The sequence below is a fragment of the Ursus americanus genome, chromosome 35, assembly GCF_024610735.1.
Source record: "Ursus americanus isolate L20-20 chromosome 35, mUrsAme1.1.p, whole genome shotgun sequence".
Taxonomy (NCBI): Eukaryota; Metazoa; Chordata; class Mammalia; order Carnivora; family Ursidae; genus Ursus; species Ursus americanus.
Genome location: NC_142161.1, coordinates 25195593 through 25221558, shown reverse-complemented (window position 1 = coordinate 25221558; position 25966 = coordinate 25195593). Strand labels below are relative to the sequence as shown.

General features: G+C 35.0%; 1 pseudogene; it reads right to left on the bottom strand.

Annotated features, from left to right (window-relative positions):
- Positions 1-25587, bottom strand: part of LOC123794085 (glyceraldehyde-3-phosphate dehydrogenase-like) — a 98975-nt pseudogene extending 73388 nt beyond the window's left edge.
- Between the last annotated feature and the right edge of the window lie 379 nt (positions 25588-25966).

Here is a 25966-nt window from a genome sequence, read left to right as displayed (position 1 = left end):
GCAAAGCAAAAAAAGAGGGGGGTCCTCATCTACCTAGGACACTAATGGAAGCAAAAAGAAAAATTTCCACATCTGATATATTTTGGCTAGATTAAACCACTTTGGATATCTCATCAAGATAGAAGAATAATGGAACCCATATATATTGACATCACCTATCTGATTCATTGCCAAGATTCAGTATCTACTTTGGATTCTAAAGGAATAAATGAAAAAACAATATAAAAAATACAAAGTGAAGTTATGAAAAGGGATGCAACCTTGTAAATAGATAAAGAAAAATAAAACTAACCAACAATTGTTACTGGATTTGTAGCAGTCTGCTTTTCAGCATCTATTAAAATTTCATACTATAATGAAAGCAAGTAGAGCCCAAAGGAAGTTGTAACACACAGTATAAATTAAGAAATTTGTCTCCATGTTCAACATGGAGCCTTCTGTTCAGCCGACAACTAGCATTCATTAAATAGTGAAGGGCATCACACTGCACAGGAAAGGTAGTGTTATTCATGAAGGATTCCCAAACCAAGTGAACTGTCATTTTACACGTTACCTTGTTAGTAAGGAAGTCCATTTATATTATCTGCTTGACTAAGTTAGGCCAGATGCTGAGAGAGTGAGTTTGGTACATATCCAGAATCATAAGATAATCTTCTGAGTCCCAAACAAAAAAATAACAACTGTTTGCCAAAGAGTAACATCTGGGGTGTCTCATAGCACAATCCCCATAACAGTGAAAATGGGTACAACGTCCAATTTTCATCTGTTATATGTGCTAATTCTGCAAATACATGTGGCCTCATTTGCTACTTCAAATAAAAGTACCAGAGCATGTGTTCAGGGAAACCCCATATCCAAAGATGATAACGGGGCTCCTTGGAGCCAGATCTTATGCTCTTTCAATAAATATTATTTCTGCTCTAGAGAGTCTTTTATCATCAGAATTTGAAGATTTTGCTTTGCTAAGAAATTCTTCATAAGAATTATGTCCTTTAGAATCATCCAATTCTGACCACAGAAGGACTGTTCAAAGTAATATTCTGATTATCTTTAAATAAATAAAATTTTATAACATTTTTCTCTATGAAAAAGACAGTTTGGATAACTTCAACCCTTTTCCATCTTTCCTAGTTGCTTGTTCTTTTTATTCCTTCCTTAGGCTTCACTAAAAACTCTCAGATCCCTCCTTTCACTACAACCATACGAACAGTTGGCCCCTCTTTCTCAACAGAGGTCACGAAGTAAATCTCAAGACTAACGAGATATATTGAAGCTATTCAATTAATACTTACACATGTTTTTACATTTGCTTATTTTTGTTGTCATTAATCATGTCATAGTACTGTGATTAAAGCCATCCCTCCAATAGCTCCATTACTGGTCCTCCTCACTACCAATGATCTCATCTCTACTCCATCTTAACTACCATTCAATAGATTGCATCCCAACTGTATCACTTCCATCTCTGTTAAGGAGCCTCCTCGGATTCTTTGAAAACAATTTTGGGGACAGCTTATCTCATAGTCTATTTTGTTGGACCAAGCCCCAAATACCTTTCAATTCTGGGAAGATATAGCCATTTTTATGAAACACAGAATAAAAAAAAAGCATAAACAGAGATAATTCATGATCGTTTATTGAATACTTAAGCCAAGCTTTGTACATTAAGTGCAGAAGGATACCCCTGCAATACAGTGTTTGTAGACAGTATTTTTGCTTTGTTTTTACTATTTTTTTTGTAGTGTGCAGTCAAATACTGTTTTCTAAAGTTACTTAGATCACCTACTTTCTTCCTCATACACTCCAGTGTTATGGGATCCATTTGTGATGCAGTTAGATACATTTCTCACAGCCTAGTTTATTTTTATTGTGTTTGTTGCTGTTTGCATATACTAAAAATTACTCTGTGGGGTATAGTTCTATGGTCTTCGACAAATAGAATCCTTTATCACCACCATATTCACTTCGACAATAATCTCATCATAAAGACTATGTCTTTATAAACAACTCTATTCCCCATTCCTAAACTTTTTCAGTGTTTTAAAGACGTTTCATCACTGTCGTTTAGCTTGTATTATTTCTCATGAGAAATATTCCCTCATTTGCATCTTAGTTTCTCTGTATACAGCATCTTTTTTCTGTGTGCTTTAAGATTTTCTTTTCATTGCTGCTTTTGATTATGACATGAGATGGTATAGTTTTCTTCATATTGCTTGTGCTTGGGGTTTATTGAGGTCCTTGGATATATGCATTTATAATTTCCATCATGTTTGTGAGTTTACTGGCCATTATTTATGGCCAGCCTCCTAGGTTTCTATTGATATACCCTCAAAATCATTAATATAGTCACCTATAATATCTGATATGGCATTTATCCTATTCAGAGTTTTTTATTCTCAGATATTAGAGTTTTCATGGGTAGTAGTTTGATTTTGATCTTTGAGAAATATCTTCCATATCTTTACTTTTTAATCTGATTTTGAAAACTATTTTTAATGACTTTTTCTGATAATTTAGACATCTGTATTACTTCTGAGTCTTGATTGGTTGATTTTTCTCTTCATTTTGGCTTGTCTTTTCCCACCTCTTTGCATTCCTGGTCATCTTTGAAGGAGCCCTGGCATTACGAATTTTATTTTGTTACATGCTGCATAATTTTTTATTCCAAAATTCTTTTTAAGCTCTGTTCTGAGGTGTAGTTAAGTTTCTTGGGAATGGTTTGTTCTTTTGTGTCTTCCTTTTATGATTTGTTATGTGAGTCTGGAGCAGTGGTCATTCTAGGGCTTATTACCCACATCTGAATCAAGACCCTCCCTAACACTCTGTTCAATATTCCATGATTTAATGATTTTTTTTTCCAGTTTAGCTGTAATGAAAGGACACTGTTCATAGCCTTGTTTGAACATCAGGTACTGTTCTCCTATTTTGTTATTATTAGATAGTTATATTCCTGTCGGAATTTTCCTCAGATGCGTGTGCTTACTAAATGCTTGTGTAATACCTCAGGAGAGCTCCCTGCAAGTCTCTTGGATTCTCCTTCCATGATTGTCTCTCCTCTCTGTTACTCTGTCCTGTGAATTCTGGTATCTTTGATCTCTCCAGACCCTCAGCTCTACCTCTTCAACCTTAGGAACATGCTGGGCTCAACCTCAGTTTCCACTCCCTGAACTGTGATCAGGAAACTTTCAGTGCAGTGAGTTGGGCAATGATCGGGTTTACCTTGTTTGTTTCCCACCTCCCTTTTCTTCATTGTGTAATATCCGGTGTTTTAAAAATAATTATTTCATTTTTTTTTCTATTCTTTTGCTGTTTTGTTTGCTGTTGTTGTTTTAGGCAAGGTAAATCTGGTTCTTCGTATTCCATCTTGGTCAAAAGAAACATTTTCTGGTCATACTTGAGACAAAACAAAATAAGGAATCCATTTTTGCCCATGGGTAGGGTATTCTTGATTTTAATTTAATCTCTTACTATTTGGGTCATTCAGCATCTCCTGAGGGAAAATTCTAGGCCTTCTGCTATTTTTTTTTTTACATAATACATACAAGAAGCTCTGGCTGTTGGAGGAGGCTGGCCACTTGAAGGAAGAAAGACCTTAAGAGGCATAAACCAAATCCCCAGTTAGTCATAGACTTAGTGCTAACCCTAAACGATTTAAAATAGAAAAAGTGTGGAATATTATTTATACATTCATCATATTTTCCATATGGAGGGCCCTCCATCAGGATAGAACTCCTTGCCATTCTCTCCAGCTCAGTCTTTTCCTCAATGCTCAAAGGGTCATTATTTCATTGATAAGTTTAGGTGCTAGGACTCAAACCTCTTTTCTCCTATTCTTTTCCTAATAGCTTATCTTTGGAGCATACCCATACTTTTGAATCCCCTATGATGTAAGCTTTAAAAGGACATCTCTCTGTCTTATATTTTTTCTGAGTTTTCATTACATGATGTATTATTCAAGTCCCAGGAGCAAATCTCCTAAAGTAAAACCAGCCAACCAACAAACCAAATTGTCTACATAATTCTCTACCTGTATGTTGCTTTATTTTATTGATTTTTTTCCTCAATGCACTTTAAAAATTTGTATAAATAGAGAAGCAATGTTCTGGGCAGGCAGAAAGGTCTGTGAATAGGGAAATTGGGTGGAAAAAGTAGGGAAAGGGAATTAACTCAGTCTTTTTCTAACCATTCATTTCTCTAGTGACTCTTGGTAGAGGATTTCAAAATCTGAGCCTTTGGGACATAGAGACAAGAGGCTGTAGTTGGTAATCGGGAGTTGACCAAATTTTAGAATGGACTCACATTTTAAAAATTGATTTTAATGCCTGTTCTGAGATTTTTCCTCATTTCAAAGAGCCTGGGGACACTCAATGAGTATAACCATTTTGTAAAACAGGCAATAAGGAATTCCTACATCCATCCACTCATGGTTATCAAGAGAGCATTCAAAACTTTGAGTTAGAGCATACAGATGCAGACAATGTTTGGAAATCCAAATAGGAACGAAGAGAAATGCGAGAGCAGCTTCCAAGACACTGTGCTCATATTGAGAGACAAAGATTTAGTTGCCAGCAAGAATAAGGAAGAGCACTGTGACAGTGGTGTTCACCAAACTTCTCATTTCCTCCCTTATTTCTCTTAGCCTCTCTGGCAATTAGATTGGGGTCATGTAGCTAGTTCTGGCCAATGACACATGAAGAAAAGTGATTTGACACTTCCTAGCTAAGTAAGCCATTGAAAACTCCGTGCATGGTTCTCCAGGTTTATTTTCCAAGTCTACATGCCAGAGAAAGCTGCTTATTCCATAATCACCTGCCTACAAGGTGCTGGTGCTGCTAACTTCCTGGGGATCTGAGTGTTCTGTGGACCTAAGGACCACCTCACCCATGTGAAACCTGTAGCATGGCAGAGTGAACTTTCATAGTGTTGAGCCACTGATATTTTTTACTTGTTTTCTTCTACAACATAAATAAGTCTTTACTAACAGAGTCCCCAAACCTACAGAGACCGAGGGTGCCAAACAGATGACTAGCAAGGAGTGTGCATTGGAAAAATGATAATGATAAAGCTAACAAAACTTGTGTATAAGGTCAGGGTTGAACTTAATATTGCATCCCAGAATTCAAGATGCAAGCTGTGTGCATATTTCCTGTCTATACTCGAAATCATTTTAATCAAAATATCAAATTAAGGGACCTAAATGCAAGGGTAGGAATATACCAACTGAGTTTTCAGCAAAGCTGGTCAAGAAGAATACTGCACTACAATATCAATAATATATTAATAACCAGAATATACGTACAATAGAGGAAATATAGTCAATAAGACTGTAGTAATGTTGTATGGTGACAAATGGTAACTACACTTACTGTGGTGCATTGCATGATGTTATAGAACTGTTGAATCACTATGTCGTACACGTGAAACTAATATAACATTGCATGTCAACTGTATTTCAATTAAAAAAATTAAAACATATATTTGGAGAATGTATGGTTAAAAAAAAGAAAAAAGGAAGGCCCATTTTTTTTTTTTATTTTAAGTAGGCTCCATGCCCAGCGCAAGCCCAACACGAAGCCTGCACTCACAATTCTGAGACTGAGACCTGAGCTTAAATCAAGAGTTTGACGTGCAACTAACTGAGCCACCCAGGTGACCCTGGAAGGTCCATTTTTATGACACATTTTGGAATAAACCTGATTTTGCTGAAACTTTAATGTGCATACCTTTCTTAGCTCAATTATTGCTTCTGTTGTAAGTCACTTAAGCTAAACTTCTAAACAATTCATAACCATTTTCTTCTTGCAAGACCTGTGATGCTTCCATCCCCAGCTGTCCTAAAAAACTAGGGGTGCAGTGCTATGTTTATTTGCTTTTTCTTAACCTGTGGTATCGGAGGACACTAACCTTGTCTGTTTTTACTTCTCTTTGAGGAAAAAAATGGGTTGAATACTGGAATTTTAATGAGCTCACTTTGATTACAAGTACCTTGGACTAGTTACATTTCTATTACCTTTAAACAATGTTTAAAGTTCTCTTTCAGATTAATTATAAAATTAACCAATAATTGGTAGAAAAAATGTAGTATGGGTAACTAGAACTCTTTGTAGTAACGGATCTCACAAAGCAGACAGTGCTAAAACAATAATTCACAACTTTTAATTGCCTTAGAGAATACAGTAGTTATTACGTAGGAGAGGAAACTACCCAAGGATTAAAAGAATCAAAAGAGATAAAACTTTCTGGAAACATGTTTCCTATCACTACAAATGAACAAAAGAGAAAATAAGCATTCAAATAGCTAATTTTCTCCATCCCTATCTCTACCTGGGTATTCTCCTCCCTTCCTAACTCCTACTTAAATAGTTACCTGAAAGAACCTTACCTGAGTACAGGAGACTAGTTAACACCCTAGCATCGGATTTGCACTTTCATCCCTCTCTGGTTCACTCACATGAAGTCTATGGTTTTTGTTAGTAATAAAGCAATACTACTGTTTAAGATACAGTGGCTGTAGACCTAAGGCAGAGATCGATCCCTAGGTCAGAGACACAGGCCAAGGGCACCGGTGTTCAATGCCAGGATCAGGCTTCCCACTGCCATTATAATCAGTGCAACTGGCAACACTGCAAAACACATCCTGCTTACTACCTTTTTTTTTTTTAAGAATTTATTTATTTATTCGAGATATAGAGTGAGAGAGTGCACGAGAGGTGAGAGGGTCCGAGGGAGAAGCAGACTCCCAGCTGAGCAGGGAGCCCCATGCAGGACTCAATCCCGGGATTAGGGAATCATAACCTGAGCCAAAGGCAGTTGCTTAACCAACTGAGCCACACAGGTGCCCCTACCGGTTTTTTGTTTTTTTTTTTTTTAACATCATGTGCAGTTGTGGATAAGTACTTTAGCTCATCCCATAAATGTTTCAGTTTCTCTATACATTCCTATTGTGAAATCCTTGCCACAGCACATAATTGTGGACTTCTGGAATAAAGCAAACAAATAATTTAAATGATAGGCACTAATAATGTTGGATCCACTGTTTCCTGCCAGTCCACCCTGATCCCAAGCTATACAGATACCTCAGCTCATTCTTCCCTTTTAATCAGTTCTAGAAAGGCATTAATTCCCTCCTACACACAGAGCTGTATAAGCCTACACTATTGGCCTACCTAATGTAGCCAGCTTCCTAATGGCTTCAATGACCACAGTTCAGGCGCAAATTCAGTAAAAGTTTCCATATAACCTAAAATGTGTGTATATTGAGCAAAAATATTACATCTTACAGCTTTTGTTCTGTTTCACTGTTTTAAATTTTAAATACAAATAAAACCTCTGAGTGATTGTGCTGGGTGATGGAATTGGCATATCAGTTTCTTTCTGTCTTGAAAGTCATTTTTTTTTATTTCAAACCTACTAATTAAATTCAGTGAAATGTACTACAGCAGCTGAAGATATAAAGTGTATTAGAATCTGAAATAATTCCAAATGTGCTCTGGAAATGAATGCAGGTAGCTGAATCCGAGCATGTCAGGGACTGAATATATGTCTAACTATGAATTCTCCATGTTACCTTTCACGTAGGATGCAATGTTTCTTAGGAGGTAACATGTGGAAGTAAGTATAAAAAATAAATGAAATATAAAACAATAATAAATAAGAATTTAACAAACTACTTCAATATTATATATATACCACTAAAATTCGATAGTAACTGTAGCAATTGTCTTTGCAATTTGAATAAAAAATATTTTTTCCAGGGAGCAGTATTTTCTCACGGATGTTATTTAGAATTTCCAGTTCCTAAAAAGAAAAAAGAAAAAAAAAAGAAAAGAAAAAAAAAGAAAAGTAAAAAATTTCCAGTTCATGGTCATAATAAAAAGCAAAGTGACTTATAGTTGATTTGACTATTCTCAAACTCTCCACAGACAAGGGACCATCTCTTTGCACTAAGATAGGCTGCTCTGACTGCCTTGCTGTTCGTTGTTGGGCTTAATGCAGAGCTGAAATCAGCCACAATGCCTGGCTGGCTACGATGTAACGATGTAACGCAGAGACCGCGCGCGCGCGCGGGGTGGGGGGAGGCTATTGAAGGTTTCAGAGAAGGGTGTGGGCCTTTGGAATGCCAAGGCCCACGTGACCACTCAGCAGTTGGAATGCCGCAGGGAGTTGCCTTCCCGATACTTTCTTAGCCCAAACAGCCACCCTGTGAGCTAAGAGACGTAGGCATTGTCCCTGAGGCTATGTTTAGCAGCGCAGTATTACACGCAGATTATTAGCACATTGTATCTTTCCCATAAACAGATCCTCCCAGTTTCAGTAAGACCCCTGGTCACACATCAGGTGCTTGAGAAACAGTGATAAGGATTTGTGATTATCCTGAAGGACCAATAAAAGCAGGAGCAAAGAAGAGCGAAGGGTCTTCACCTCTGAGCATTGACCCACCCTTGCCCTCTCCTCTCTTTCACAGCAAAGTTTGGAATCATCTTTCATCTGCTGGTATGTGGATTGCTGGCCATTTCTGGCAGCAAAAGACTGAGCACCTAGGTGCTTTAGAAGAAGCACATTTTGTGTGTTTTTTTCTTAAGGTGTATCACACTGCTGCATTTACACGGAGGGAGTACCATTTTCTGCTTCATACAGATATTCCCTTAATTGAATATTTGTAACTAAGAGAGTTTCACTTCTACTTTTTTCCAAATCAATTTTCTTAAAAATTCACCTAGTACTTTAAGATTTTTTTCAACTTTTTGTTTCCTATCTAAATCATATACATACATAGATAAAGAATCAAATAATACAGAAGGTTTCTTCCGTATCCCTACAATTCTGGAGAATTTAAATCACTGTAGTTTTTTTTTTCTTTCTTTCTTTCTTTGGTTTTGTTTTTTGACACTTCTAATAAGTAACATCATATCAATAATATTTTTTTTCACATTTGCCACTACTCAAAGATGAAAATGACTTTCCAGCATCACTATTTGGATATTTTTGTAAATTTTTTTGCTGTCTCTTGAGTATCTAACCTTCTCCCTATTAAGTGAAAGACATCTATCCAACATAAAGAAGATAAGGATTTCTTGCAGAAAAAATAGCAAAGAGAAAGAATAAGGTAAAAGTCATCCCCTACCTGCCAAACAGGATTATCTAAAAAGACTATCATCTTGAGATCCATGCAATTGTCTTAAAAAACATTCTAAATTTATTTAATATTTTTCTTGTTCTACCTTTGCATTCTTTCTTTAACATGACAATATAGAGTTCTCCAAACGCACAAAGAAAATATGCCTGTTCATCCTAATGACTCAACAGTATTGGTGAAGACTGGAGGAAGGATCCAAGAGCTAAATAATCCAGAAAATGCAGAAAAGGTAACCAAACAGATTCTCCTGGGAGCTTCCAGATCAAATGTATACCTGCTGACAGCCTGATTTTAATAAAGTGAGACATATTTCAGACATCTGACCTCAAGAATTTTAAGATAATAACTATGTTGTTTTAAACCACTAAGTATGCACCAATTTGTTATCGCAGCAACAGGATCCCAACACAGATCCGTCCAGAACCCTCCCAACTGACTGCAGGCCACCCTCCCACCATATTATCTCAACATTGCACCACCTTGTTCTGGCAAATGGGAGTCTGAAGTTGGGCTTTCCAAGCCCCCTGCTAATTAGAGATGTAATTGACCTGCTGCCATAAGGACTCCAAACCTAGCTAACGCACACCGGAGCCCAGGCAGAGTATGCCAAGTTGGCTGCAAGCATACGTGATGTAGCTGTGTCTGAGGCTTCAGCCAGACGCACCCAAACTGAAGTCCTATCAACCAGGAAGAGGTACCAGACTCCGAACAAGCTGAGATAGAAAAAGCAGACTGTTTCATCGGCCACAGAATCCGGCCGCGGGCAGAAAAACCATCAGAAGCTAGGTAGAGGCTGGAGTAAAAACAATGGTTTTTGTTAAAAAAAAAAAAAAAGTGTTGTAGAACTATAGTAAAAGCAATAGTTTAAGACACAAAGATACGTATTTTTCTGTGCTTACACTTTGGGATGCAGATGTTGAAAACAAAAGACATCTCCACACCTACCTCCCCTAACAGTTACACTGGTATCCCTAGTCCCTCTTCTAATTCCCTCTACCACTTCAAGTAACTTCAAACATTTCTTGTTCTATAAACCACAAACACTATCTTTTGACTCTCTAAATTATTAGAGGTGAACAACAGCACCTTCTTCCTTTCCTGTACTGCTCACATTTTTTCATCTCCTAAATTGTCACCAATACCTTTACTTTCATATCTTCTTTTTGTAAACATAGTTTTCTGAGATTGATTATAAAAGCTTAAAACCAGTAACATTATATGGATAATTTTGACCACATAAATAAGATTTTTAAAGATAGTTCCAAGGTAAGTTCCAAAGTACTTCCAACGTAGTTCCAAAATATAATCATATTGTGTTTTACTGTGACCCTAATTCTGAACTCTAATACTAGTTAACTGAGAGTACGCACTGCATCAGGTTCAGTAAATTTCCATTTTCATCATCTATTAATGTCTTTATCAAAGTTCAGGTTTTTCTAAATTCTCATCCTACCATTCCTTTCCAAAAGCTGCTGTTTATATGTGGTTTTAGAGCTTCTCATTATTTTTTTTCTAGGTTGAATCCAGAGTTTGTTCTCATACCTTCTTTCTTGGTTCAGCGTCTTATTTTGTTGTGAATAAATCTTCCAATCAAATCCTAAGTAAAGGTTCGGGCAAGGTAAGCTTAGTGAATATTACATGACTGAAAATGCCTTTATTCTTCCTTTACAATTAACTGTTTCATTTTGGACAGAATTCTAGGTAGAAAATTGTTTTCTTTGCTGCAAATAAAAGCATCAATCCATTGTTCTCTAATGTCCAATGCTATTGAGATGTCTGAAGCTACTTTTATTCTAGTTCATTTGTATTTAATTTTTTTAAGTTTATGTTTTAGTTTGCTTATTTTTAGTACTTTAAATTTCATTTATAGACTTAAAATTTTAACTTCACAAAATGCACATTCATTGCACAAGGCTCTGGGTTGACTCTTAATTCAAAGACTTATTTCCTTCAGATCTGGAAATTTCTCTTTTTGTAATATCTTTGATAATTTTATTTTCTCAATTTTTTTGGTACTTTTTTTAGAATTTCAATTAATCTGATTTTTTACCACCTGGATTGATTCCTTGAATCTCTTTGTTTTGTTTTGTTTTTTCTTTCCTACTTCATCCATTTTTTAGAATTTATTTCTCAACTTCATGTTCCAATGTTTCTATTAGTTTATTAACCAACATGAAATATAATCACAGTGTAAGACGTATCACACATAAGAAATAATTCATAAATCATGAGGTTATATGTTAATGGATTTTCACAAAATAAATACACCTGGAAACTATGATGCTGACCAATGACTAGAATATGTCTTCCAACTCAGAAGTCTTTATTGTGCCCCCTTCCCATCATTAACTCCTCTTACGTAAACAACATTACAATTTTTAACCATAAGTATTACTTAGATCTGGTTCAGAAATTAATAAATGTGTGTCTTATAACATATATTATTTTCTGTATTGTTTATTTCACTGAGCATGTTTGTGAAATTAATCTATTTTTTTATGTGTAGCTGTAGTTTATTAATTTTCTTTATTGAATAATGTGATCAGTACATGCATGTGAAGAAAATACCTGACGCCAAGAAAAGACCCATCAAAAAAAAAAAAAAAACCCAAAAAACAAAAAAAAAAACCCTGAGGAAATATTTGCAAACAGGGCTATGAACAGTCCTTATCCTTTCTGTATATATTAGGAGAATAGATTAATAAATTATGATTCAGTCAAACAATAAAATAATATATAGAAGTTAGATTTATATTTACTAACTTGTATAGATCTTGAAAATATCCTGTTAAATGACAAATATGAAAAAGAAAATTTACACAACTCACAGTACAATGGCATTTAAATAAATTAAACACACAGAACTATTATATTTTTCATGGACTCATTTATATAAAGTAAAATTTATAGAAAGAACTGAAAAATATATAGTAAATATATGATAGTGGTTTCCCCTACAGAAAAAGGGAAGTGAATGCCTTGGAGAGGGAGGCCAGGTAAAAATTAGGTCTTTGACTTCATCTGTGATGTTTTATTTCTATCACATAAAAAAATCAGAGAAATAATTATAAGGGGAACTGTAAAACTGTTACTGTTTGTTAATTATGTTTGGACACATAGATATTTATTTAATACTCATCTATTTTTTGCGGTTTATCTATTATCCAAAAGTCTAGAGCTTAACATTTAAAAAATAAAATAATTAATAATGCTAAAAGATATCCTTTGGATTTTTATTATCTATTTCATTATTTATATTTTTAATAATCTCAACCTTATAGAACCAACTTTAGGATGTAGTTTGTTTGAATGATGGAGTAGTCATGCAAAGGTAAATAACTTTTAAGTGATATAGCAAAGAATAACGCTAAGAGAGTTTATAGCCAGTCACCCCTCCAAAGCTTAATTAGCAGTGGCGGCACTGAGAATTTTTATCTCCTCTTGTTGACATTGCCAACAACTAATCTGGAAGAGATGTGTGCTAAGTAATCAATAGAAGGTAGGTGATGGAAGACTGAATCAAAAAGAAATTATATAATGATTTCTGCATATTTGCAGACAGTTGTAATGACTGTGCCCCTTCTCACTGCCTGGAGAGGTTGTACTTCTGTGTTTTCTAAAGCTCTTGCTGGACTTTCCAGTTCTATTGTGACAGATCATTAGAGAAATGGGCTTAAAAGGAAGAGATGAGTACCCAGAAGAGGGACTAGGATGAAGGGGTGTCCAGTTTAGAATTATTCTAACACATTGTTCCATCATAAAGATAGAAGAAAAGCTTGTGTGTGGACTGAAAAACGTCAAGATTACTGGGGAATATTATCAGTCGCCGACCAAGATTCAAGGTCCTCTGCCTGTAGCCTCCAGGCTCTAAAATAATGTATGAGGGCAGATAATACACATGTAAATATGGTCTGACCCTGTCTGTGATTTAAGACTTAAATTGCTGACTATTTGGTCATCTCACAAGTTACTTCAACTTCCATAGGAAAGATCTATTAGTTAAACCTCAGGATACTTATAAATTTGGGAAACCACTGTGTACCTCTCCATAAATTATTTTGGGGGAAGAAAAATTGCCTTCTGCAAAGCAAGTCCCTGATTTTGGAGATACATCTTTATACTTACTTGGAAAATTCTGGAACTAAATAAAATTAGGATTTTTTAGTCCTATCTTTCACATGCTAAAAATGTGCAATTATGAATTTTATATTTTGAGAATTTTTTTCTCTCCTATTAGTTTGATGATCAATTCAAATTCAGTATCTTAAGAGAATTGTGGTTCTGCTACCAATAATGTGATATGATTCAATGTAGAAATTTCAAAATAGATATTACATTAACTCCTATGGATGCGGGTTTATCTAACATACCAGTGGTAAGCCTTATTTTAATAAAATATAATTGTGATGTGCAACTGACTTTTAATAAATAAAAAATTCCATAAAAAAGACAGCATTTGAACTAAGTCAGAAAGAATGTCAGAGTATACCAGGACAGGCAATACATGTTCAAAGACCGGAAAAGAAAGCATGTTTGTAAAATCAACAGATCCAATTTTTCTAACTGCAAATAAGAAGACAAAGTTTCTATTTCCTTTTGTATAATCATAGGATTTTAAACTATTTCTAATAGTTCTAAAATCTTTATAATAGGACACTTAATGGACACACCTTAGGCATACAGTCATTCGAAATACACATATTGATCTAATTGGAAATCACCTGGCTTTTTTGTAATCAAGTGCTCTATGATTTTATAAAAGTGTCATAAATTATTGTATTTGTGCAATATTATTATTTATTTTATAGATGAAAACTGCATGAAAATATTGTTAGAGATTTATCGTTATCCCAGTTATCTCTAATGTGGTCACACTTACTGTTGGGTAGAACTGAAGAACTGTAATACCTTTATCTGTCCTACTGTTGATTGCATATGAACAGTATTCAATGTGGGTCAATTACAAGTAGCACCGTTATCAACACTCTTGTACTTGGATCCTGCCGCACAATATTACCTAAGAATGAAACTGGTGGGTCTTAGGGTATTCATATTTTTAATTTGATGCAAAATATCACAATTAAAAATGTTTAAAAGAAAATTGAAGAAAAATAATCTTTTATAATTTCAAAACTGAGCCAGAAATTTATGTCAGGGTGCCAGTCTGTTGGAAATTTTAATAATGATTTAGAGAGTGGCTAAGGCACGTGACTGGCAACTGTCAAAGATAGGGCTTGGGACTTCTAATAGAAGTCTAATAGTAAAATTGAGTTCAAGTCCTCTTTAATCAATAAATTATTCAAATGAATGAAAACATCATCAGGATACAAGGAAAATTAAAATTTATCTATAAATTCAGAGTGGTTATAGAGCCAGTTATAATTCATTTAAATCAATTTTTTACCTAAATATGGATGCACATTGTCTCTGAAAGTTAGCATTCAACTGTATATTTAGTTCCTTTATCTTTATAGTCCTATATCCTATTGGTAGCATATTAGAACAACAAAATAATGAATTCTATATGGTAGAAAACAATTCCTATCACTTATTTACCACGACAGAAAAATAAGGCGAATTGAGGATTATAACAGTTGGTTCATTTTTGGACTTTTCTATTGAAAGCCACAAAGCTCATAAAATTACAGGGAAAAATAAGAATATTTTACGTGTGACTGATTTGACAAATAATAAAATGCATAGAGAAATAGAGTCACACTTAGGTAGGTGAATCAATGAAATACAGATCTTTTTTTTATCAGAGTATACCATTTCACTAAAACAATTTTTGGTTTTTCAACCAAGATTGAATCTAAGAATCTGAGAAAAATAAATAAAAGGTATATTTTACTCCTTACTCTTCGTCTCATTGCGTCTGGAGAACTAGAGAGCTAGTTTCAGATCCATTGCCTGCTTTCTCCTGTCATATGGATGTGTGAGAGCCCAATGTTCATAAACATTTCTATAAAAGATAAAGCAAGGAATTTTAATTCTTCGTATAGCTTTGGATAAATATGTATTGGAAATGTAATCTAATTTTACCAGTGATAGAAATCTACGGCCAATTCTCATCAAACGCTTACTCATTCAAAATGCTTTTTTGTGCCTTAAATTTTCAAGTGTCTATCATTAAATTCTTTTCTCCATAAAACATGCATATTATAAATGCTTCTGAAATATTCACAAAGGTTATTATCAGGGAAGATATCCACATGTGAATTTTAGTAGAATTAGGCATTTGACTCAAATTCTATGTTTTCCAGCAATGTTCTGAATATTTCCAGATTCTCATTAATAGTTTTTCTTCGGTTCTTGCTCCCAATTAACCTTTATAGTTTCTTTAATACAAAAACATTGCACTTTCTACCATTTGCATTTTTATCTTACTAATAACATTTTTCATCTCCATCTTTTGATTTCAAATCTAATTATTTTGAGATTACTATCACCTAAGTGTTGTAAAATCACTGTTATCAATAACTGTTTTTCATTACAAAATTAAAATTTACCTTATCGTTGTTCACTGCAAAGCACCCTATTGTATGCATTGACCCCAATTTGCTTTGTAAACATGACTGCTATTTCAGAAGCCTTAGCCCATGATTCTTTCAATACATCCTGACAGCGCTAAGCGAGTCTTTAATTGAGCTGAAGAGTTTTACATCCAGCATATTCACCCCAAATTTAACGTTTTTTTCCATTTAAATATGTCTATAAATACACATGTCAAAACAAAGCAGTAGCATTTCTATTTTTTTTTTAATTTTATTTTTATTTATTTGAGAGGGAGAGAGAGAGAGCACAAGAGCAGAGGGAGGGAGAAGCAGACTCCCCGTTGCTCAGGCTCCCTGCCGGGCTCGATCCCACTATACTGGAATCTTGACCTGAGCTGAAGGCAGATGCCTAACCGATTCCGCCACTCGGGTGCCCCAGCATTTCTATGTTTATAAATACACACACTCATAAATGCACACACACATATGATAAATACTTTAGAATAATAATAGTAATACCTAGTTATTTGCCAGGAAACATGCTAAGCTCTTTGAAATATAGAGGATTACCCCATTTAATCTTCACAAAACTGTATGCTATAGATGCTATACTTTGTCCTATATTACAAACAAAGGAACTCACTCTACATTAACTGTTCTCTTAAAGAAAATTTGAAAAAACAAGGTGGGTTAATGGATAGCTACTTAGAAACAGTTTCATGAATGGGTATTAAGGAGCGTTACTTGTGCTAAGCACTGAGTATCAAATGTTAAGTAATGAATCACTAAATTCTACTCCTTTAATCAATATTACACTATATGTTAACTAACTAGAATTTAAATAAAATTTTGAAAAATAAAGATGTCGAAAAAAAAGAGAAAGAAACAGTTTCATGGATTTCTGTTGATTTCTTTTTTTATTTTGTGAATTTCTCCTATGATACTACAGGCAATAGAGTTTAATTTATTGACCACTGTAATGACTGGCACAGAATAGAACATGTTTCTCCTTCTTGGGATTTTATAATAGTAAAGGATAAGAGTTCACCTGCTGTTAAAATGCTTGAAAATCTTTACTTCCCCTAAAGGTCTGTTTTATCTGATCCTGTGTAAAGTTACTTATTTTATTGTCAAAACATCTCATATTTGTTTCTAATGCTGGCTAAATGATTTAAAATTATAAATTGCCATTTTGACAAAAAATAAATCAGATGTTTCCATCTCAATCAGAGATATATTTAAAATATACTAAGAAATCTTATATGTGGATATTTTAAATAAAGTAATTCAATTATTTCTATGACACTATGTTTTCTTTATAATAGGTAGGAATTTTAAATTAGAGTTTCTCTTTAATAATAATATCAAAACATACCCATCCAATTGAGAGATGTACATTATAGAATTACTCAAAAGCAGAAATCCTGTATTCAAACAATGTTGCCAGATTTTAAAACATTCAGAGGTGCTCTTTTGGAATTACCACCAGAGCTTTCAAATTAATTAATTTTAGTTAATTAATAAGAAAAAAAAATCTTCTACTTTAAAATAAGAATATAATTTTTACTGTTCTTGTCATTTACTCCTTTCCTACCAGTATTTAGTCAGCTTGATGCCACCCGTCCCTTTTTCTTAGGTCTTTCCAGACTCGGCCCCAAAAGAAGTTACCTGCGGAGTTATACGGACTACATGCCTGAGGAAAGTTAATAAACATATGGTAGTTATGTGATAAGCGTGTTCCGTTGATAACATGGTTATAAATAATAAGTAATAAAATTAAAGTTCTAGAACTGAGAAGGTGCTTATATTGTCTCTATAAGAGGCAGTGTAATGTAGTGAATGAATCACTATGTTTTGAAATCATAACTGAAATTGAAATCAGTACATTATTTGAAATTGTTCTAATAATTTCTGAATATGTTTTAGGGGTAAAATTAGAACACGTTAAGTCAAAGTACTCTGCAAATGATAAAGGACAGTGGTTATCAAAGATAACAGCAATAAAAAGCCAGCACTTAAGCATAGAACTATGGAGAGCTGTGATATCACTACATGAAATATTTTACAGGATGTCACAAACCTGCTGCCTTTAAAGTTGAGCAGACCTGGGGCACCTGGGGGCTCAGTCAGCTAGGTGGCTGACTCTTGATTCTGGCGCAGGTCATGGTCTCAAGGTCATGGAATTGAGCTCTTCCTTCAGCAGCAACGCCTGGAGCTCCGGGTCAGGCCCTGAGCTGGTGGGGGAATCTGCTTGAGGTTGTCTCCCTCTTCCTCTGCCCCTCCTCCCACTCACCCCCACACACTCTCTCTTTCGCTCTTTCTACATAATAGATAAATGTTTACCAAAAAAATTTTTTTAAAACAAAGTTGAGCAGACTTGAGGAAAATAGATGCAAAATAATATTTACATGAATAGTAATGTAGCATAGGAGAACTGATCTCAAAAGATAAGAATAACCTTTCTGGATCAAATATGCAATAGTTAATGAGACCAGGGAAACGAAGTCAGCATGCAGTGTTTGTAACATATGAACGATTTTTGTAGCAATTTAGAATTTTTATGTCTCGAAACAATGGTATTTTAAAAGTTACATATTTTATATTTATTGGCCTGTTCTTCTTCAGCTCTGTCTTCATTTTAAAGGTCCTTTCCTCCTCAAAGGAAATATTCTTCCACTCCAAAAGTCTTTTTTTTTTTTTTTTTTTACGATACTTTGTTTTTTTTCACCTTGAATTTATGAACTTTCATGTCCTTTCTGTTTCTGGCTGATTCTAACCCTTCAGATATACTTATTAATTTGTCTGACTGACATTTTACCTAAATATAAACAAATTTGAGACAGGAAATAATTTTGCTTCTGAGTTCTTGCACAAAATGAAAATCTATTAACCCATCTCCTGCTCTGTAGTCTAACTGTGACAAGATTTCACCAGCATACTTTATACTGCTTTTCTTGCAGAATAGCCACGTGTTTCAAACTCCATTCAGTTTAAGAAGTGAAGGGGCGCCTGGGTGGCACAGCGGTTAAGCGTCTGCCTTCGGCTCAGGGCGTGATCCAGGCGATCTGGAATCGAGCCCCACATCAGGCTCCTCTGCTATGAGCCTGCTCCTTCCTCTCCCACTCCCCCTGCTTGTGTTCCCTCTCTCGCTGGCTGTCTCTGTCTCTGTCGAATAAATAAATAAAATCTTTAAAAAAAAAAAAAAGAAGTGAATATAAATTATAAAGAAAAAACAGACATGTTTAAGTTTCAACTTAGGTTTTCTCATCTGGAAAGCTTTCCTGACTCCCCCCAGATTGTGCAAAGATTTCTCTGTGTTTCAGCAAGGTCATCATTAGAGCTTTGCAATGGCTCTAGTGTCTGAGATTATCTCATTACTTTCATTTGCATTAGTAGACTTTGAGCTTCTTTAATATTCATCTTTTATCCCCAGTACTTGACATGGTACTTGGTACATAGGGCATTTTCTGCTGATGCTTAGGAAATATTGAGTAAATTGATATCTGATAAGAAATTGTTTATAGTTCACATATCTCTGTTATAAATTAAATTAATGATAAATAAACTGAAGGGAATTTATGAGATGATGCTAATTTATTATAATATAATTAAACATGATGACTTATAAGTTCTTTAAGAATGTATATGCCTAATTAATTCTGCCATGTTCTTTTTTTTAAGATTTTATTTATTTATTTGACAGAGATAGAGACAGCCAGCGAGAGAGGGAACACAAGCAGGGGGAGTGGGAGAGGGAGAAGCAGGCTTATAGCGGAGGAGCCTGATGTGGGGCTCGATGCCAGGACTCTGGGATCACGCCCTGAGCCAAAGGCAGATGCTTAACGACTGCGCCACCCAAGCACCCCAATTCTGCCATGTTCTATCTCAGGGTATACAGGTACCAACATGCAAGTAGGTATAACCCATTTCTAACTGAATCCTATAAACCCTAGCCTTAGACAAGTAGATCACTACTTTCCACAGTAGACAGAAAACAGAATGGATATTTCTTCACAAATATAATTTTAGTGAAGTACCTACATTATTACAAATCAGTTTAATATCACATGTAAATTTTATTTAATTAATTAATTTATTTATGGGGGGGGCAGAGGGAGAGAGTCTTTTTTTTGAGGGGGGTGAGATCTTATGCAGGCTTCACACCCAGCACAGAGCCTGACTCAGGGCTCCACCTCATGACCCTGAGAGCATGACCTGAGCTGAAATCAAGATCTGGATGCTTAACTGACTGAGCCACCCAGGCGTCCCACAACACATGGAAATTTTAAAAATCATATTTTTTTATTTTCCTCATGAGAAAATGACTTCAATTCCAAAGAAAACACAAACTCTGTTTTAAAGATTGTATATGAGCAGTATAGAATCTCATAAACACCAAATATTTTGGAAATATAGAAACATTATATTTCCAATGGTAGCAAGGCATTTGAAAGTAACAGAGCACATCCAGGCAAGTTCTATAAATGAAAGGTACTGTATACGCCTATTATTACTAGAGAAATGAATATAAGTAGGGCACTTACCTATAGAACTACATTTAGGAAAATCATATGGAAAAATATGGTTCATGAATAAGCAGATTTCAAAGCAAAAAATAATGAAACTATGATTATGACCCAAAAAAAAAGCCAGGAGCAATGTTTGGCCTATTTCCCAAATATTAAGAAATAGAATAAAATGGGAAGTAGTAAACCATATCCTTCGTTTAGCAAATGTTCATGAAATAGCTATTCTACAACACTTTAAGTCCTAAAAGGATACTAACAGATAAGAAATGGTTTCTACTTTTAAAAAGCTTTGTTTACTCTGGAAGAGAGCATAGGCACACACACAAAGATACTTGCAATATAGGGTATTGATAGTGAAAAAGTTTAGGGAAGCACACAACACGCAACATCCCAACATACTCTGTGTTTCTCCCTTTTCTCTAACAGTCTTGGGGTTTGTTGTGGGTCTTGATTAGCGAAACTCACTAGCGATCCCAAATGCGCTGCTAGTCCAGGAGTCCAGGGCTGCCCCAGTACACAGCATCAGTGCAAAGACTCCCCGAGTGCTGGTCATCGGTTTGGTAGGGCACGCAAGTTCGGCTGGGCTAATTACAGTAAAGGAAAGGAATGGAAATGAGGAGTTCTCAATTTCCCTTCTGTCAGATGTGAACTAGGCAACCTGTAACCCCTGGCAAGTGACAGTCTTTCTATAACCAGATACAAAAATAAGCCGAGGAAGTTTGTAATATGGACAACAGACAGAGAGATCGACAGAATGTGAGACCTCATTACCATTTTTGAGTCACTAGATCAATCAAGAAGCCCACTCAACATTTTTTATGAAACACTACATTATATTATTGTTTAAGCAAATTTTGGGTTTTCTTTTATTCACAGTCAGAAATATCCTAAAGGATAAAAACCATTGGTTCATTTTTGGCATCATATTGTAAGATTATTTTTGTCCCTCCTGAGTATTACATAGTCATCACAATAATTCATTTTCCTGTAAATTTACTTATTGAGAAATAGTATGAATTCATAAAACATTTAAAATGAAATGCCCTCATTGTTCTTACTCTACTCAAATAAAAATATGATTTGGTAATGGGAAAATTAATTCCAAAAAAAGCCACAATAATCAAAACTATTCTGTCAAACTACTCAAGTCCCATTGGAAAAATTCCATTTATACATTCAGAATAACATTAGTCCTTTTCCATAATCTGAGGGAATTTTTACTAAGTCCAAAGCCAATAATAGTGGAAGAAATAATAGAATTATAGATTGCTATAAAACAGAAAAAAAAAAACATGCTTGAAATAAAAAGAAAAGCTCTTCTTACCTTCTGCAATGTTTGTCAGACTAGATGTTGAAGGTCTATCTTCCAGAACATGGATGAGTGGTCCTCTATCCTTGGTCCACCTTTGTGTGAGGCAGAATCTGGAAACAAAATGAGACTTGTCAACGGTTGTATGTAGCTCCTTAGGCACTCAGTCTGTTGAGTTACAGTGTTTATACAGCCGCACCGTTTTAGAAGAATGGCAATAAATGATTGGCAGAAAGATGGAAAATCTATTCATTACAAAAATAAACATCCATCTCTGATAAAAACCGAAATAATAAAATACTCAAATAAAAGAAGAAAGATGCTTTTTGAAAATACGCCTTAAATAAAACAAACAATAGGGAATACAAACTATTTCTTTCAAATTATTGGAATAAGACTATATCATCACAAGAAAGCATACCCATTATAATACGACAAGACACAATAATAAAATGAGTAGCTATTGGAAAATATAAGACAAAGTCGTATCACTGAGAAATGAAACAAATTTTAATTAGTTGGCCAATAACTAAATATAGTTAGAAAGATCAATTGCTTTCAAATACACCAGAACAAAACAGCTAAAAAATATAATGAAACTCTTAGTGATTATATCAATAAATGACACATTCTATATATACAAACAAGTAAAAATCAAGGACCTGATTGAAAACAAAGAAAAACTGCAGAAAGATATTACAGAACATTTACGTAGGTGTAAAGACGCTCTGGATGGAAGATTAAAATGACAAAGATATAAATTATTGTTGATATAAATTATTGTTAATATAAATTATATTTCCAAGTCATTTGCACACATGTTCAATGTTTATTAATTTTTTTCAACTTAATAATTTAAAAAGTAGACATAAAATGCTTAATAAAAGCAACAACTTAGAATACTTATAAAAATATTAATAAAAATTGTCTTGTTATAGCAGAAGGTTCACACCAGATAGGCTCCGAATGTGTAGACCTTGCTTTAAGGTTAAGTCATGGCTAGATTAGTTACTAATTATATTATACATTATGCCTGTTAGTTTTACTGTACTATACATTATTTTGCATGTATGTCTTGAAAGCACTGAGCAAAATTGCTCTCTCGGCAAATGGACAAGTGACATGGGTAGATAAAATCTGAGAGAAGACAGACATCTGGTAAACATACGCACAGAGGATCCAGCTTGCTAATAATTAAACTCATGTAAATTAAAGCGTCCGGACAATCCATTTTTTCCACTCATGGAATCATCAAAAGAATGATAATGAAATGTTGGAGGCCAGGATTTACTAATAGGTGCATTTTCAAGCATAGTTAGTGGATTATAAATTGGTTCAACATTCTGAAAAATTACCTTCCAATTTATCTTGGGAGTTTTAAAATATCTATTGTCATCTAAAGCAGTGACACTTTCTGAGTCTACCCTCAAGGGGAGAGAGAAAACAAATGCAACAACACTAACAAGTTAGAGGTGTGGTCAAATATTTATGGAGTGGGACGTCAAAAGTGGATGCTTTCTGCTCCCGTTCCTGCTGAGGCATTAACATAATAGATGTCAGCTTACAAAGAGGGAGAGCAGATCCCTGCCTATATGTATCTGAAAAGAAGGTAGTAGAAAAAAAGGCTGCTCATCTTGAGATGACCTGCCCCTTCCACCCCGAAACTGGTTTAGAAGGGATGAAAAATGAGTGCTTGGCAATCAGAAGACAAGACGCAGATGAAACAAATATTAGATCACATAAAATTATTCTCTATAAAAATTAGGATTGACAACTTCCCAAAGCATATTAACAGAAACAAACTTATCTCCTCTCTCTGGGACTCAATCATTAATCTGGTCATGAAGAAAAATCATCATTCAAATGCCTCCCAATGCCAAAGAAATATATATGGAAGGGAAAAAGAGAGGTGGTAGTGGCTAGTAAGAAAGAACCACTCTCTGGGATGCTTATCTCTAAAAATGTGAACAGGAGAGCAAAATTAAAGAAGTGATACCAGCAGTAACTCAATTAGAGTGAAACACATTTCACAATTTACGTGAAAAAAAGCTATCAGAGCATTAGGAATAAATATAGAAACTATTAAGTAATTTAAGCCAAAACTGAATTTATTCAGAAACACATAAATAAATGAAAAAAAATATGAACTCTTTAATTATCCCAACACACAACCCTTCCATACCATGCTTCTTTCTAAAAACAGCAAAATTTTAATTTAAAGTGAATTTTTGATTACTGTAAAATGCCACTAGTTGAAATATCTGCAGCACTTACAGCCCGATGGAACAGCAATGCTCCAAGCACAAGAGCATTTCCCCATGCTGCAGACATTACACGGGCAGGCCCAGACATTAGGTCCACATGTCAGAAAGCCATCAATGGCATAATTAAGGGAAGATCAGCATTTTTAGCTTTATACCACAAAGCCAAATTCAGCTATCTAACCAAGCTACATAAACTTTAATGAGGAGAATGTTTCATTCTTATCCAATCCGTGGCACTTTACAGACCCACTCCTATATGTTAGTACACACCATAAAAAACAAATAGCTCCAAAAGCGAGTAAAAGAGAGATAGGGAGGTGTTATTCTATATTAGAATACTGCAGGGATGACAACTCAGTGATAGAACTTTTAGAATTTCTTCATGTTCTCGGTTGGTATGATTTCTTAGATCTGAATTGACGGTTTCATTACTTCCTATGAATAAATGGAATAATATAATTATTTAGATGTTGGTGAAAGTACTCTCTTTGTGTGCAAATTCTATTTGTTAAAGCAACAACCTTCAGAGTCATCTATTTTAAGGATGGCAAAGTAAGCAGAATCAAATTTCTGAACTTCATGACAATGTCAGTGTAGCTTATGAAACCATAACAATGTAAGAAGAGACATCTGGGGCGCACCATGCATGTAACGTATGGTGAGCTTCGGTGATTCTTCCGACTTCTCCTCGCGCTGTAATGTACGTGGGGCAGAGTGCCACTCAAACTAAGGAGAATCACTCAACTGTCGTGAATATAAAGTAAAGAATACAATGCTTGACTAGGCAGACTAGCTGCGCATGAATTTTGATGCAGATGTCTAGTAAAATGTTTCTGATAACTTGCAATAGAAAACATCTGAAAGAATCAATAAAAAAGGTTTATTTCTAGACAACATACAGCCATGTTTATGGTGCAATAATTTCAAACACGAGGTTCTGTTGTTACGTTCCATTAGTACCCTGGGACTGATGGCTCTAAGAGGCTTGGTAACCATTACAACCAAAATCAGATGTGTATTTTGTATACTATTAGTATATAAATATGGATTATGCCTGTGTGCATGTGCACACTTTGAAATAACACCACCTTATGTATACAGTCCCCAAAAAGTATAAAGGCACATTTCCCAACTTTAAGTAAAATGCTATTACTTTTTAAAATATTATTTGATTATAACACATAGTTTTTCCTGTCTCGTATTTTTTCTTCCTAATTAGTGGAATCATGAGGGAGAATCCTTGAGACAATGGCAAGGTTGAGTTTTTCTGACTCCCCTCCCTCCTCAATCTGCATTCTTCTCCAGAGCAAAGAAACTATTGGGCCTGACTGCTGGCCACTGTTTAATAATAAGATCTAGGACTCTACAGAAATCCCAGTAGGAAAAAATACTGTAGCACTTTCTTCCCTCTGGGTTAGCAAATAATTGCTTAGAAAACATTCCATTGGGACGCCTGGGTGGCTTAGTCAGTTAAGTGTCTGTCTTTGGCTCAAGTCATGATCCCAGGGTCCTGGGATCAAGTCCCACTTTGGGCTCCTTGCTCAGCTGGAGCCTGCTTCTCCCTCTGCCTGCCACTCTCCCTGTTCGTGCTCTCTCTCTCTCTCTGAGACAAATAAATAAAATCTTTAAAAAAAAAAAAACCAAAACATTCCATTATTAATGAAACCTGATGTAAAGATTAGAATGCTGGGAATTTGGGAAAGTGTTTGGCCTATAAAACCATCACCTTTTGTGGGTAAAGTTGACGCCGCTCAACATGAGTAAGTCTGGTCTCATGGGCCACCAAGAATCCAAGGAAGGCTGGGAAAGTCCTAGAAGACTGAGGGGCAGTAGAGCTTCCTCCTGGTGCGTCCATGGAGGAATAGCAGCCTGCCCCTGGGTTCCCTTCATTCCAAGTCAGCAACCAGACCTGACTCAGTAAGTGGTGTTAGTATAATTGACTACTCATCTTGGGGAAAAGTTGGTCCATCACTCACATGACGTACAAAGATAACAGCAACAGTAATAAAACAATCTTTGGAAGGCAGTGAAAGACGACATGAAAAATAATTGCGTTTTACAAGGCTTGGTACGTTCTGAGTGAAAGAAACAAAATGTAGAACAACTCATATAATTAACTCATTTTTGTCAAGCACTGACCCCCAAATCCACTGCGTTTATAAAATGCTTAATAGGATTATATGAGCAAGTAGAAAAATACATTAGGGTACATACTAGGTGATTAACATGAGTAC